At 48.4% G+C, this 16,372-nt stretch overlaps 1 pseudogene; it reads left to right on the top strand.

The window, feature by feature from the left end:
• The first annotated feature begins 4,730 nt into the window (after positions 1–4,730).
• Positions 4,731–15,550, top strand: LOC118080437 (platelet-derived growth factor receptor-like protein; annotated as a pseudogene).
• Positions 15,551–16,372: the final 822 nt, after the last annotated feature.

Below are 16,372 nucleotides of genomic sequence, written 5' to 3'. Positions count from 1 at the left end.
CACTGTACCTGAGAAAGAGGAGGACCCACCCTGCCTCATGTTCCAGAGTGGGTGAAGCTGGGCACTGTAGTTTATCCCAAGTTTATGCACAACAGACCTCTGTCTTCTATTGCACATCCAGTTTCGCTTGCTGAAATTTTAAATGCACTTTATCACGCAGAAGTGTCTGTAGTTGTCTGTTCCTTTGGGTTTGGGAGCAAACAATGCTAAAGTTGCGACAAAGTTTGTTTTGACCATTATCTGTTACAAATCCTCCATTTTCACTCACCTAAAACTAATAAAAAGGAGCTTTTATTATTGTTATCATTTATTATCTTACTATTAATTGATAAAGGTTGCAGCTTATTGATTGAATCATGCATGCACACAAGCTAATTTGCTCAAAAGCAGGTTGCTCCACATGCTTAAGTATCACAGATTTCCCTGGAGTTACTCGCAGAATGGTGGTACAACATGCCATTATTTTATTCAGTCTGTTGCTTGTGATGCGCCAAAAAACTTTTTCTGTATTTTTAAAACCACTTCCCCATCAATTAACGAGCAAATATATTGCTACCATTTAACCCTCTGTTCTATTCATGCTCATTACCATTACAAAGACTGACTTTGGGTGTGTCCAGGTGTCATTCTATAACACTTGCCAAATTTTGACAATTCTAATGGTTTGTTTTAGAGCAGGCACGGCCAAACTTGGCCCTCCAGCAGTTTTGGGACTACAACTCCCATCATCCCTAGCTAACAGGACCAGTGGTCAGGGATGATGGGAATTGTAGTCTCCAAACAGCTGGAGGGCCAAGTCTGGACCATCAGAATCTGTATGTGTGGTTTCTCATGTAGTGTGCATGAAGCCAGCCACACAGAAAACCTATATATGTGTGTGCGTGTACACACACACACTAATAATAATAATAATAATAATAATAATAATAATAATAATTTATTTATACCCCGCCCATCTGGCTGGGTTTCCCCAGCCACTCTGGGTGGCTTCCAACAGAAAAATGAAATAAAATAATCTATTAAACATTAAAAGCCTCCCTAAACAGGGCTGCCTTCAGATGTCTTCTAAAAATCTGGTAGCTGTTTTTCTCTTTGACATCTGATGGGAGGGCGTTCCACAGGGCGGGCACCGCCACCATGTGTGTGTGTGTATATATATATATATATATTGTTGTTGTTTAGTTGTTTAGTCGTTTAGTCGTGTCCGACTCTTTGTGACCCCATGGACCATAGCACGCCAGGCACTCCTGTCTTCCACTGCCTCCCGCAGTTTGGTCAGACTCATGTTGGTAGCTTCAAGAACACTGTCCAGCCATCTCGTCCTCTGTCGTCCCCTTCTCCTAGTGCCCTCAATCTTTCCCAACATCAGGGTCTTTTCCAAGGAGTCTTCTCTTCTCATGAGGTGGCCAAAGTATTGGAGCCTCAGCTTCAGGATCTGTCCTTCCAGTGAGCACTCAGGGCTGATTTCCTTCAGAATGGAACACACACACACACACACACACACACACACACACACACAGTATATATATATATTTATATATTATAAACAATGAAGGGTACAAATCAGTTTTTAAATTTGGGGGGGAGGGAAATACCTGAAGGCTCTTTTCTTGAACTGGCCAAGTGGAAATCCAGATAAGAAATAGGGGCAGGATTCACTTCACTGAGTCCCATCAGAGTAAGTCCTGCTTCACTTGCTAAAAAGGAATTTCCCCTGCCTCCACCTGTACTCTTCTGTACCCCAGATTGGCTCTGGGGTGATCAGGAGTGCAAGGGAAGGAGAGGGAGGATCGTTCCATCTGACCAACTGCAATGCTTGCAACAATGCGTTGTTCACCATAGTGTGACGTTTAATTTCACCTTAAATATTTATGTCCCAGTTGTATAGTCACAGCAATATAAGCTGCAGGGGGGGTGCAGAATCTGTGCCAGTGTAACTCCTATTTAAGGAGTGTTTAAGACAGATTTACCAGTTATATGCACATAATATGTCCAGTATATCAAAAGATCTGACATAAGACATTCATTTTAAAGACGCTATAAAGCATTCATATTTTAATTTCTTTGTTACATTTGTATACTGTCCTTTATTCAAGGATCTCATCTTAGTATTCAGAGGATCTGATGAATATCTGCAGTTTTACAGCATCTCTGGAGCTGTGCTGGGGGGGGATTTTGGTTCAATTCCTATCTGGTTCAGGGTTCCTGAAACAATATGTATCCTGAAATGCAGCTACAGTATATATTAGTGAAAGTAACTTAGAAAAATGCATCGAATTAGGGGAAATTGCTTGGGGGAATACTAGTATATTGGGCAAAATATACAAAAATGTGTATCGCTATGAGAAATTCAAACTAAAACGCTGGGAAATTTCTATAAGGACTTTTAGAAATAAACAAATCTCATAATGACGTGGAGAACTGAATATTGGAGAAATGAAGAACTGAGAAAACAGAAATGAAGAGACTCTTCCACCTCTAATGGAGAGAGGCACTGGTCCTCGCCTGAGCTACTTTCATTAAATCTAAGAAACATCAACTACTTTCTCTGCCTACCCCCCACTGCTTTCTGTGGAATGCATCTGAAAAGGGATCAGCCATAATATTTTGTAATTGGAAATTGTTGGTTTTAAGCCTGGAGCGCGTCTGACCGAGTGCTGCACTGAATAGGCCTATTCACCTTCTCTGTAGGATCCTGAACCCTTGCGGCATTCATGTGTGAAAGGGATTTTGTTGGAAGGGGCAAGCCAGGAGTTTGCTTTGCTTTGAAATCTCCTGCCGTCCCTGTATGTACTACCCACCCCCTTGCCTTCCCCGCCCACCAAGGAGAACACTTTGGTGTGAGATTTCTACTAAGTTGTGAAAGTTGCAGCAGCACGTAGCAACTTCGCCACTTGTAAATTGGCTGTGCAGAGACATATTTTCTAGTCTCTGGTTCGTCCCAGGATGAATTTCAAAGTGCTGGCTGTTTTGAGCTGCTTCATCCTCCTCTTTCTTTGGGGTAAGTCATGTTTTCCTTTGTCCTTTGTCCCTCTGTGTTCCTACGATTCCTCTCCCTTCTCTGGCAGAAAAACAAATGTTAAAATGCTCAGTGCATTTCTCCATTTCCCACACAAGGAATTTCTTGTGGGGAGCATGAACACCCACAGCCTCTCATTGCTGCTGTGCACCGGGAGCCAATCTGTGGTAGAGATTATCTCCTGAGCTTTGACCTGGTCTTGGACTAGATTGCAAGTGCAGAGTTCCTACATGTCCAAACAATTGGGGAAACTACTATATAAATATGGGAAGGGCAGAGGCCTACCTAGGCTCCTTTGCACCCTTGGCAAGGAGCTGTATTGGCACCCTCCTACAAAACAAACCCACTTCACCACAATAATCACATTAGAAATTACTACATTTTACACGACCCAAATACTTGAAGCATCCAGGGTGAGGGCAATGCGAGGAGGAAGGGCAAAACAACCCCAAACGCCTTTGTGTCGTGGTGCATGAAGGATAGGAAGCTTCTCCCGCATTTGATCTTATCATCGCAGCATCACTGTGTTGTTACACACAAATATTTCATACACTCCATAGTCTGATAGGTCACTTTTGGGTACCAGCCCCTAGGTACACCTCTGGTGAAGGGGCAGATGAGAACAAAGCTGCTCAGCAAACTTGCAGAATCACATTCGCTGGAAGATTCTCTGAATATGATACAGTGGTGCCTCACTAGACAAATTTAATTCGTTCCACGGGTCTTTTCTTATAATGAAAAATTCATCTAGCGAATCCCATAGGAATGCATTGAATTTTTTTGGAAATTTTTTTCTGCCCATAGGAACGCATTAATTGAATTTCAATGCATTCCTATGGGAAACCACGATTTGCTAGATGAATTTTTCATAAAACGAATTCGTCTAGCGAGGCAACCTCCACTCGAAAAATCATTTCGTTAAGCAGGGCATTTGTTAAGCGAGGCACCACTGCATATCAAAACTGTTTGAGAATGTCATGGTTTGATTGGACTACACTTGGGGATACATGCATTCTGCAAAAACTACCAAGTCTGAGTCCAGCATTTTAACTGAGTGTTTTTAGAGCGGGAGAAATTCGTTCTGCAGGCAAAGAGAAGAAGTCTACTTTAAGGCAAGATGTTCTGTGAACCCCTAGGCTGCCAACTGATTCCAGTGCTTGTTGGTCTCATTTGAGCTCATGGGAGAAGTCCAGAGAAGCAATAGCAGATGGTGTGGTGGGGCCAAGATACTTACCTGACCTCCCTTCAGGTGAGTCACTGGCTGCTGCTTGCCAGGAGGGGTAAGGTGGCAGCAAAGTCTGTAGTGGAGCCAATTGGGGGCTCTTGCCCATGCATGTGCACCATGCCACCGCCAACTAGGTGCTCTCTGGCTGTTTTGGACTACAACTCCCATCAGACCCAGCCAGCACAGCAGCACTGACAAGGGTTGATGGGAGTTGTAGTCCAAAGCAGTTGGAAGGCACGCACTTGGGGAAGCTTAATATCTGTTAGTGCATTGTGTACAGTGGTACCTCGGAAGTCGAACGGAATCTGTTCTGGAAGTCCGTTTGACTTCCAAAACATGCAGAAACCAAGGCGCGGCTTTGGATTGGCTGCAGGAAGCTCCTGCAGCCAATCGGAAGTCGTGGAAGTCACGTTGGACGTTCGGGTTCCAAAGAATGTTCGCAAACCAGAACACTCACTTCCGAGTTTGCAGAGTTTGGGAGCCTAAATGTTTGACTTCCAAGGTAACTCTTTGTATTCAGTTGGCAATAGTCGTGATAGGTGTGGCAAGATGATGTTCATAAATAGAAAGTTTTAAACAATAGGATTGGTGCAAGAGACTGATGACACCAGTCCTATATCATGTATATATGAAGTGAAGGTCAAGGCCACTGCTGTGATGTTTCATATAAATGTTTCTCTTCATAGCTGAATGCCAAAAAGAAAAGCTTTCCAAAGCTACGGAGAAGGCAGCCACAAGGGAGCTGAAAGCCAGTGGCTCCAAATTTCCCAAAGTGCCGAGTAAAAAAGTTAAACAGGGGACTCCAAAGTTTCTAAAGAAAAGCCAAGTTAAAGCCACGACTGTTCCCAGGGAAGGCAAGCCGACCATTCTGACCAGGGCAGTGGCAAAGGGGCAGTTCCAGAAGGTGTCCAACACGCTGGTGCTAAGAGCAGGCGAAGCCCTCGACTTGCGCTGCAAAGGCAAGGCGGTCAAATGGAGATACCCTCCCTACTTGGAGGATGACGATGTGGAGAGGCGACTGCGGTGAGCATATTGATGGCAACTGTTTGTGTTGGATAGATGTGACGTGGTCCTGCGTTCCGTGGTGAATGTGCTTATGGATGGAACGCCCCAGGTCTGGAGGGGAAAGCGCTTCCTTGCCTCACCTTTGCCCTTCTCTCTTTCAGAATCAAACACTTTGAGAGGCACAGTCAGCTGACCGTTGCCAATTCCACCGCGGCAGACACGGGCGAGTACAGCTGCTGGTCCTTCCAGTGCCGTGACAGCGAGTGTCGTGATGGAGAGGACAAGATGGGCAAAACATTCATCTTCTTCACAGGCCAGGCTTTTTTCTTGGTTTAAGGTGTGGGGGGGGGTGGACCTCTTCCTCCCTGCTTCTGGTCTTCCCTTTCCTAGTCATTATTTCCTAAGACACCCCCACACACTTATGAGGGTCACTTGACAATACTGGGCAGGGCCAGAAGAAAACTGGGCAGAGCTGCAAATGTGAATATTGCTTGTGTGCAGTTGGCTACTTTTAAGCACACTTACAGCACCACCAGCCATCCTCGGTCCATGCATATAATAATAATAATAATAATAATAATAATAATAATAATAATAATAAATTTATTATTTATACCCCGCCCATCTGGCTGGGTTTCCCCAGCCACTCTGGGCGGCTTCCAACAGAAATATTAGAATACACTATTTTCTTAAACATTAAAAGCTTCCCTAAACAGGGCTGCCTTCATCCAGGCAAAACACTCAGGAGGGTGAGAGGAGGGCTGGTAAATGAAATGGCTGTGGAGGGGGGTGGGTATGGCCTGGGGATTACCGGTAGTCCAAAGGCGCCATTTCAAAAGCTGGGAACCCCTTTTCGTTGAAAGGGCAGCATCTTTTTTGACAAATGATTGTGCGTGGCTTTTATAGAGAGGCTATAGATGACAATAATGTAGGGCCCTGCCCAGGAGAAGACGCTGTCTCTGCACATCCAAGTGCCCCTTTCTGTTTTCCCCTCAGACCCTCAGGAGCTATTTGTGCCCACAGAAGATTACTATGAGGTGATTCAGCTGCGTACAAACCACCCCACCCTCCTGCCGTGCCAGGTGACAAATCCAGCAGCCAAAGTGACGCTGCACCGGGAGTTCCCCCCCGAAAAAGTGCTTGTGGATGGGCTAGACATCTCTCATGATGTGAAGAGGGGCTTCATCATCCACCGCCCACGACCTTCCCATGCTGGCTCCCTCTTCTGCATGGCCAATGTGGATGGGGTGAGGCAGATCTCCACAAAATACATGCTGATTTATGTGAACTGTAAGTTGCCTTAACAATTAATCATCTATCTCTCTATCTCCCCAGTGTGTCTATGTGTATAAGAGAGAGAGGGAGAAAGAAGAGTGCACCAATCTGCTTGCCTTTTTCATTTTAATGTTTTTTAAAAACTCAGGTTGTCAAATTCAGATTAATTCAGCCCAAACTGTCCCAAAAGGGTATGCGGCTGCTTTAGAGATAAAAGAAGTTCATCTCATCAAACAGTTCCATTCTTTTGCAAAAGGGAATGTGACTATGAGGTGTGTTAATTCTTTTTTTAAAAAAATATTTTTTATTAAAACAAATTTACCAAAACAATTGAACAATCAAAGTACCCAATCACATCCCCCCCTTTTATTCCCTCCCAACCCTCCCTCTCCCAGCCTCCCTGGACTTCCCTCAGCTCCCCTCTCTGGTTTGTTTATACATATTATTCTCTGCATGTTATAATTTGGTCCATATCATTCATTACCTTATCTATCATCTGTTTTACTATTAAAGTTGTGGATGTTTATTCAAAACCTGCCAAGGAGTCCAAGTCTTTCTGTTGTCTTTTTAAATAATTTGCAAAAAGTTCCCATTCTTCCTTGAAGTCACGGTTGTCCTTCTCCAATAATTTGTATGTTAACTTTGCCAGTTCCGTATAACTCATCAGTCTTTCTTGCCATTGTTCTTTTGTTGGGATTTTGTCAGTCTTCCATCTTTGTGCTAACAAGACTCTTGCCGCTGTTGTACCACACATAAATACAGTCAGTTCTTTGTTTTCCTTCGCAGGTCTTGTCCTAAAATCCCTAACAAAAATGCTTCTGGGTTTTTTTTACAAATGTAATTTTAAACGTTTTTTTCCAATTCATTGTAGATCATCTCCCAAAACTTTTTGACTTCTCTACATTCCCACCACATATGATACAAAGTACCTTCTTTTCCCTTGCATTTCCAACATATATTTGACCCCGTTTTGTACATTTTCGCCATTTTTACTGGTGTAATGTACCATCTGTACATCATTTTCATATAATTTTCCTTCAAAAGAGAACTATCTGTAAATTTCAAATCTATTTTCCACAGTTGCCCCAGTCCTCAAATTATATATTATGTCCTATATCTTGCGCCCATTTAATCACGACTGATTTAACCTCCTCATCTTTCGTTTCCCATTCTAGCAGAATACTATATGCTTTCTTCAACAGCTTCATGGCTTCTTCTATAACCTTCTTTTGGAATCTAGAAATTGTATAACTAAACCCTTTTTTGTTGTCTTCCTTATACATCTCTGTCAGAGGGCCTGATATGGCTACTCTAGAGTAACGACTCCAGCATGGTCTTTTAAGGCTTTTATTAAGTGCTGATTATTTACAGTGTGCAGAGCGGTAAAAATGCATCCTTAAGGTGAGGTGTCAGAACCTCCGAATGGCGATTGGCGCGTTTTCTTCCAGCACCAAAGCTTTGGTAGACCCAACCTCTTCCCCCTACGTTTGCGTCGCAATTCGGGAGTTGGGGGGATTGGCCTCCCCCCCGTGCGCCCAACTTCCTGTCCCACCTGAGGCATGGGCTCCACAACCTTGCCTGAGCCTCGGACACCACTTCCTGACTCTCCGCTGGAGGCAGAGCTCTCCTTACTCTCTCCAGCGCTTGGGGATGGGCTGGAACTTAAGATGGGAGGGACTTCCCTGTATCCCTTGTCCCTCACATCCACCCCCCTCCCAGGCTCCTCTCCCCCCCTCCTAGGGGCTCTCTGTTTGCTGGGGACGAGTGAAACCCCAAGAAGTCTGTGGCATCAGAGCCTGTGGGTGTAAAAATTTCCCCCCAATCCTGCGATCTTTCCCCTTCCCCCTGAGAAGACGGGAATCCCAAAAAGTCAGTGGCGTCAGAGCTGGTGGGAGTAAAAATGTTCTGCCAGTCCTCTCCTGCCTCTGACGTGGTCGACCTCGGTGAAACCCACACCTCTTCTTCCGTATCCTCAAATTCCGCTTCCCATCTCCATGGAGAGCTGCTGCCTGCGATCCCTTCCTCCCGCCCCTCCCCCTCTCCCTCCCTTTCCATGTGCCAGGGCTTGGGCCTGTGGGGGAAAAGGGCGTGGAACTCTTCCACTAAAAATTCCTCAGGTACTTCCGTGGCCGGTATCCACTCATTGTGGGACGGCGGAGTGTCCTCCCATGCTATCAGGTACTCCAGCCCTCTCACCCCTCTCCTTGAGTCTAAAATCTCAGTTGCCTCATTGAGCTGTCGGGCGTCTCCCGTCTCCCCCCCTCCCTCTGGAGGCTGATCGCTGTCCCTGAACCTGGTACTTTCTCTGTACGGCGACAGCAGCGATCTATGAAACACTGGGTGCACTCTCATGTCCTCAGGCAGTGCTAGCCTGAAGGCTACCGAGTTGACCTGTTGCGTGACCGTGAAGGGGCCCAGCCTCCTGGGTGCTAACTTCTTGCATCGCCCCCTGGTGGGAAGACCTTCCAAGGATAACCAAACCTTGTCCCCCACCCTGATGACCTCTCCCGGTCGCCTGTGGCGATCTGCCCCCTTCTTGTACGCTTCCTTGGCCCTCTCCAAGTGTTCTCTGAGCTGCTGGTGCACCGTCTCCAGGTCCTCTGCCCAATCCTCTGCCTGTGGGCCCTCTTCCTCCTCCTCCCCCTCCCTCTCCGGGAAAGATCTGAGGTCGCGCCCGTAGTTGGCTTTAAAGGGCGACACCCCTGTGGAGACGTGCACCGCATTGTTGTAGGCAAATTCTGCCAGTGGCAGGCGATCCACCCAGTCCGTTTGCCTCTGGCTGACGTAACATCTCAGGTACTGCTGCAGAATGGCGTTGACCCGCTCCGCCTGTCCATTGGTCTGCGGGTGCCGAGCCGTAGACAAACTGACCTCCACCTGCAGGAGGTTCATTAGCCGCCGCCAGAACCTGGAAACAAATTGGCGGCCACGATCTGAAATAACTCTTAAAGGCAATCCATGCAGTCTGAATACGTGGTCAACAAACAGTTTGGCCGTCTCTTCTGCCGAGACCGCCCTGGCACACGGTATAAAATGGCACATTTTGGACATGAGGTCCACCACCACCAACACTGCGGTTTTGCCCCTGGACGACGGCAGGTCTGTGATGAAGTCCATGGACACTACTTCCCACGGCCTGTGCGGTGTGGCTAATGGCTCCAGCAAACCTGCTGGTGGCGCTCTGACCACCTTTGCTCGCTGGCAGGTGTCACATCCCCTTACATAATCCCGAACATCCTCCCGTACCCCTGGCCACCAGAAGTGTCTCATGACTAGGTGAGTGGATTTGTCCCTTCCGAAATGACCCGCCGTTGGGTTGTCGTGCATCTGCTTGAGGACCTTACCTCTCAGCTGTTTGGTGGGCAGGTACAGGGCTCCCCTGTAAAAAAGCAAACCCCTCCTTTCCTCAAAGTCTTTAGCCTGCTCCCTCCCCCCTCGCAGCTCTCCGAAGATGTGGGAGGCAAACTCATCTGCTGCCGTCAGTGCTGTGAGTTCTGCCTCACTCACCACTGCTGCTCCGCAGGACCATGCTGATGGGGGGAAAATGTGCCTGGGTGCTGGTGGCAACTCCTGCTCCATGTACTCTGGTTTGCGGGAGAGGGCATCCGCCCTGACATTCTGCTCCCCCGGGATGTAGTGGATGGAGAAGTTGAAGTTTGAGAAGAACTCTGCCCACCGTATCTGTCGCTGGTTGAGCACCCTGGCCGTTCTCCAGAACTCCAGGTTCTTGTGGTCTGTGCACACCTGGATGGGGTGCTTGGCGCCCACCAGGAAGTATCGCCAGTGCTGGAAAGCAGCGCGGATCGCAAGAAGTTCCCTATCAAAGACCGTGTAGTTGCGTTCAGGCTGTGTCAGCTTCCTGGAGAAGAAGGCACAAGGTCTCCACTCTCTGTTGGCGTCCAGTTGCAACAGGATCGCTCCCAATGCCCGGTCTGAAGCGTCTGTCTCCACGCGTAGGGGCGCATCCTGCACCACGTGGAACAGGTTCTGGTCGGAAGCGAACACCCTCTTGAGGCTTTCGAACGCTGTTTGCGCCTCTGGTGTCCACCTGAACTTCTGCTTGCCTCTCAGGCAGTCCGTGATGGGAGCCGTAACCCGCGAGAAGTTCTTGATGAATTTCCTGTAGAAATTGGCGAATCCTAGGAGGCGTTGGGCATCTTTGCGCGTCCTGGGGCTGTGCCAGTCCAGGATGGCCTGCACCTTGTCCTTGTCCATCGCCAGCCCCTTGTCTGACAGTTTGTAGCCCAGGAAGTCCACTTCCCTGGTGTGAAACTTGCACTTCTCCAGCTTCACATACAGGTGGTTCTCCTTCAGGCGCTGCAACACCTCCCTGACATCCTTCACATGTTGCACTGGGTCAGCGGAATAGATAAGGATGTCATCCAGGAAGACCAAGCAGTTCTTGAAGAGAAGGGACCCCAGGACGTGGTGCATGAAGGCCTGGAAGCATGCTGAGCCCCCTTGCAACCCGAAGGGCATAACCAGATATTCAAAAGAGCCCAGAGGCGTGAACATCGTGGTTTTCCACTCATCGCCTTCCCGGATCCTGATCAAGTTGTACGCCCCCCTCAGGTCTAGCTTGGTGAAAATCTTGCCCCTGCGTGCCGCTGTCAGGAGATCGTCCACTCTGGGCATGGGGAAAGCCACTGGCTCTGTCACTGAATTGAGCCGTCTGAAATCCACCACAAGACGGCGCTGTTGCGTGTCTTTCTTGTCCACCCAGAAGACCGGGCTGCCCCCTGCTGCCTTGCTTTCTCTGATGAACCCCCGTTTGAGGTTCTTGTCTATGAACGCACGCAAATCCTCCAGTTCCTGATCTGACATGGCGTACAGCTTGGCTGGGGGTATCGTTGCCCCTGGCACCAGGTTGATCTGGCAGTCGAAAGACCTGTGTGGGGGTGGGTGGTCGGACTCCGCTTCGCTGAAGACCTCCTGCAGGTCCCAGTACTGCTTGGGTATCGCCTCACCCCCTTTGACATGCATGGTGGCCACCGTGGCTATTGGAGGCCCCTCCCCTGGGTGGTGCTGCATGCAATGTTCCAGACAAAAGTCCGACCCAAACGTGATGCATCTCTGGTGCCAACTTATGGAGGGGTCGTGGCGCGCCAGCCAGCTCATTCCCAAAACGATGGGGGGGGGTCTGAGATGGTTGTGACGTTGAAAGCCAGTGTCTCTGAGTGCCTTCCCACCGTCATTCTCATGGGGGGGGTTTGATGAGTGATGGCCCCTCCCAGCAACTCCCTGCCGTCAATGGTGGCTACGTGCAGGGGAAAATCCAGCTGCAGAAGCTGGATCTGGTGCTCTTCTGCAAAGTTTCTCGAGAAGAAGTTGGCCGAGGCACCACTGTCAATTAGGGCGAGGACCGTCAGGGGATAGCCATTTGGGAGCGTTAGCGTGACTTCTAGAACCACTCCTGCTCTGGGAGGGGTGGGCTGGCTCTGCTCCTCTCTGTGCGGGTGGGCGGGCTGGGGCTGTTGTCTGCTGACTGTGCCTGGCTGCTGCCCCTTGTCTCCTGCAGCCAGGCTGTCTCGTTTCCCTGCTGTGGTGCTGCTTCAGTGGGGGAGGGTACAACCATTCCCGCCTTTCCTTGCCACTCCCTGCGATGAGGGCAGTCTCTGACGCGATGCCGGGGGGAGTTGCAGAGAAAGCAATTCCCGCCTCTTCCCTCCTTGCGTCTTGGCGCCGCCGGGGTTTGAAAAGTCCGCGCGCGCGCTCCACCGATCTCCATCGGTTCCGGCTCTGGGCTTGGTCTGGGCGGGTCTGGGGGCGGGCCCTGGGGTGGGGTTTGGTGATGTGGTCTGTCCTGGGAGCGTGGGAACCAAGGTTTTGCTGCGCGCGCCGCTTGTTTGTCATTCCATCTGGATTCCTGTCTCACCCCCACCGCTAGCGCCGCTTTGCTTAACTCATCCATAGTTCGCGGTTTAGGACCTCTTGCCAGCTCATCCTTAACGTCTGCGTGCAAACCCAGGTAGAAGGCTGATTTCACTGGCTCACTTTGCAGATCCCACCCCAGTTTGTGCACCAGCATGGTGAATCTCGCCCAGTAGTCCCTAACTGTCGATTTTCCTTGTGTTAAGTTATGAAGCTCCTCTTTAGTGGCCTCCATTTCACTGTCACTAGCGTACATTATTTTTAAAGCTTCTAGAAATAATTTTGCGTTCTTCATGCAAGGATTTTTTTGCGCGATGAGCGGTCTTACCCATTCTCGGGCGGCCCCCGTCAAATGCTCTATGATAAAGGAGACTCTGTGCGCGTCATCTGGGAATTCTGCTGCATGCAATTCCAGCGCATAATTTATTTCTGTCTCGAATCCTAGGTACTCCCTAGGGTCGCCGCTAAACTTGGTGACTAGGCTCTGTCCCCTTCTCACTTGGACTAGCTGCGGCTGGGGCGCCCCCCCACCTCTAGCGGCTTTCTCCTCTTCCAACTTTTTCTGCAGGTCCAATACCATCACCCTTAGCTGTTTCTCAGTCTCCTCTTTTGTCCTCACCTGGTCCACCAGCTTGTTCAGCTCCTCCTGCGCCCCTCGCGCTTCCTCCTGAGCGGCATGCAATTGCTGCTGTGCCTGCGCTGTGAGGTGCCGTAGCTCCTGCTTCGCTGCTTCGGCCTCCAGCCTCCAATGCTCAGCCTCTTGAGCGCTCATCGCTGCACTCCAAAGTAGCCAAAAAAAGATTCGGAGGTTGCTGTCAGAGGGCCTGATATGGCTACTCTAGAGTAACGACTCCAGCATGGTCTTTTAAGGCTTTTATTAAGTGCTGATTATTTACAGTGTGCAGAGCGGTAAAAATGCATCCTTAAGGTGAGGTGTCAGAACCTCCGAATGGCGATTGGCGCGTTTTCTTCCAGCACCAAAGCTTTGGTAGACCCAACCTCTTCCCCCTACGTTTGCGTCGCAATTCGGGAGTTGGGGGGATTGGCCTCCCCCCCCGTGCGCCCAACTTCCTGTCCCACCTGAGGCATGGGCTCCACAACCTTGCCTGAGCCTCGGACACCACTTCCTGACTCTCCGCTGGAGGCAGAGCTCTCCTTACTCTCTCCAGCGCTTGGGGATGGGCTGGAACTTAAGATGGGAGGGACTTCCCTGTATCCCTTGTCCCTCACATCCTCATTTAATTGTCTGTAATGTAACCAACTCTGAACATGGTCTTTAATTTCATCATAATCTTTTAATTTCCATTTTCCTTCTTGATCTCTGAATAAGTCTCTGTATGTAGGCCACTTCCCCTTTTTGCCGAGCAGTTTGAGTAATGAAGCTTCAATTGGTGATAGCCACCAAGGTGTTTTTTGTTCTATTAAATCTTTATATCTCTCCCATACTCTCATTAGTGATCTAATTAAATGATTATGAAATCCTTTATGTACTTTCCCTTTCCCATACCATATATATGCATGCCATCCATATCTGTTATCATGGCCTTCCAAGTCTAATGCTTCTTCCTTTTCCAGTTTTTTCCAGTCCTTAATCCAAACCAAACATAAAGCCTCATAGTACAGTTTAAGGTCTGGGAAGGCAAAGCCTCCTGCAGGTGTGTTAATTCTATCCAAGGGATGTGCTTATGATCAGGGAGATTCAGTCATGCCTATCAAGGAAAAGGAGTCTTGGTTTGCTGACCACAGGTTGCAAAGGAATGCCCAAAACCAATTAACCTAATTTAGAATGATTTACTGGTATATACAACTCCCAGGCAATTAGAACTCAGGCAGAGCCTGCGAGAGCCTATGAGAAGGGAGTGGGAAATATTGTCACTTTCCATGATGTCCACTGAATGAGGCCTTTTTCTCCAGGCAAGAAGTAATTAAGATTTGGCAGGGAGTTGGTGGCACCTGTCAAAGTTTGGAGTCATTATTCTATCAATGACACCTTGATACAAATCTTTGCCCATTGCACAAAGGCTGCCAGTCGGATTTAGAAGGCTTCACAGGCAAGGCCTTGTCACAGAGCATCACTAAGGCCGGAGAGTGTGGGAGAGGCCTCAGACTCAGTATCCACTGCCCCATTTCCATTCAATCTGTGCTCCAAGTGGGAGAACTGTAGAATTTCGCAATGCCATGCCTATCTAACAACTCCACAAGAAGCAATGAGGCAGTGGCAGAAACTGATGCCTATATGCCAATTTCTTTGGTGTGTGTTTTATTTCCAACTCTACAGATCCTTCTTCAGTTCCCAAGCCAGCTATCAGAGCTTCAGTGGCTTCCTTCCGTGTTGGAGACAATTTCAATGTCACATGCACTGTCTTTGGGGAACCAGAAATTGCTGTCGATTTCACATGGGAATATCCAGGACAGCAAGTAGGTAACAGGTTGCTGATGGGGTGAGTGGGTGTGGGATAAGAAAAGTGGCTTGTACTATAACAGTACAGGTCTTTTCAGCCCATCTCATTTCCTGCTGATCTGTGGAATTTCCCCCTTAGAAATTGAACAAAGGCTAGCCCAACCCACAAACCTAGCCAATGAGAGCGTACAAACCCAAGCTGAATTGGCCTGACCTCCTCAAATGAGTAGGCCAGAGGCAGAATGAAAACATAAATTGTTCCTCGGCAGATAAACACCAGGCAACCTTGTCATGCGGTTTGCTTGCACCTGAATAATTTCCAAGTTACAGGAGTGGGTGCCGCTAGACTTCCACACACTGGGAAAAGCCACTGCTAAACTCTTTTGTGCACTGACTACCATGTGCTCTGCCATGTTTCTCAAATAATGGCCTTCTTCACTTTCAGATTGGCAGACCACCCTACGTCCGTGAACGCACAGATTTGGTGCGACGTGGTGGGCAGGTGCAACAGGAATCCACGAAGCACGTGCTGTGGATGATGGTTTGTATACCTGCACTGCTGAAAATCTGCAAGGAGGCACTGCAGTGTCCACCCGCATTCGCTTGGTTCCTGCCTCACCAGCCCCGAAGAAGGCAAAGTCTGGGTAACCACCTCTGGTCCTGCATTGCTGAAAGTCCAGGTCCTACTGGAAATCCAAACACTAGAGGCTGCCATCAAAAACTAACAGTTGCCTTCTCTTATTTTGTCCTTTGCCCTTTCATGTTTGACTCATTAAAGTAGCAGGAATCTTTTTGAAGCAGAGGCAGAGAGTACCTTTTTGCCAGACGGGAGTGGGACAATTGTCTGGGTACGGAGGGTTAACCCTGCAATTTTCCCAATTAAGATCCCTGCCAACAGCTATACGCCCTGTTAGGGCATATATGTGTGTACATGCAACAGCAGTTTCGAAGGCAGGTATATGCATGAGCAGAATTTCAGTAAGTAGGGGATTTTTATTTGTTTTAAGTGCCCCAGCGCTTCAGTCCAAATCTGTATTACCCACATCCATACCCACCCCGTAGGTCCTATTGGACAAAATGTAGAGCTGGGAGTTCTAGCCATCTCATCTGCCCTGGCCCTTGTGGAGATGGTAAAACCTTTATCAGGTAGCAATTTGCATCACTGAATGCCTCTTTGTTGGGGGGGGGGGGAAAGGAAAGGAAAAAAGGCCTTCACAAAGAAAACTTAAGAGAGAAAATTAGAGGTAGAACAACCAGAGATTTGCCAGGAAGGAACTGACCATTTTGGCAACATCAGCTTATTTTATTTTATTTTAATGACTTTACCCAGTTATTTATGATGTCCATTTTCATCTGTACTTCTTAACTCAGGCATCCCCAAACTGCGGCCCTCCAGATGTTTTGGCCTACAACTCCCATGATCCCTAGCTAACAGGACCAGTGGTCGGGGAAGATGGGAATTGTAGTCCAAAACATCTGGAGGGCCGAAGTTTGGGGATGCCTGTCTTAACTGGTTCTAAGTAACAAATTCCAGGGTGCCTGCTTTTCCTCTCTAGGTCTAAGTAGGCCTGCCAAT

The sequence above is a fragment of the Zootoca vivipara genome, chromosome 2 (genome assembly GCF_963506605.1).
Source record: "Zootoca vivipara chromosome 2, rZooViv1.1, whole genome shotgun sequence".
Lineage (NCBI taxonomy): Eukaryota > Metazoa > Chordata > Lepidosauria > Squamata > Lacertidae > Zootoca > Zootoca vivipara.
Note: the sequence above shows the minus strand (reverse complement) of the source record. Positions and strands in the feature narration are given on the sequence as shown.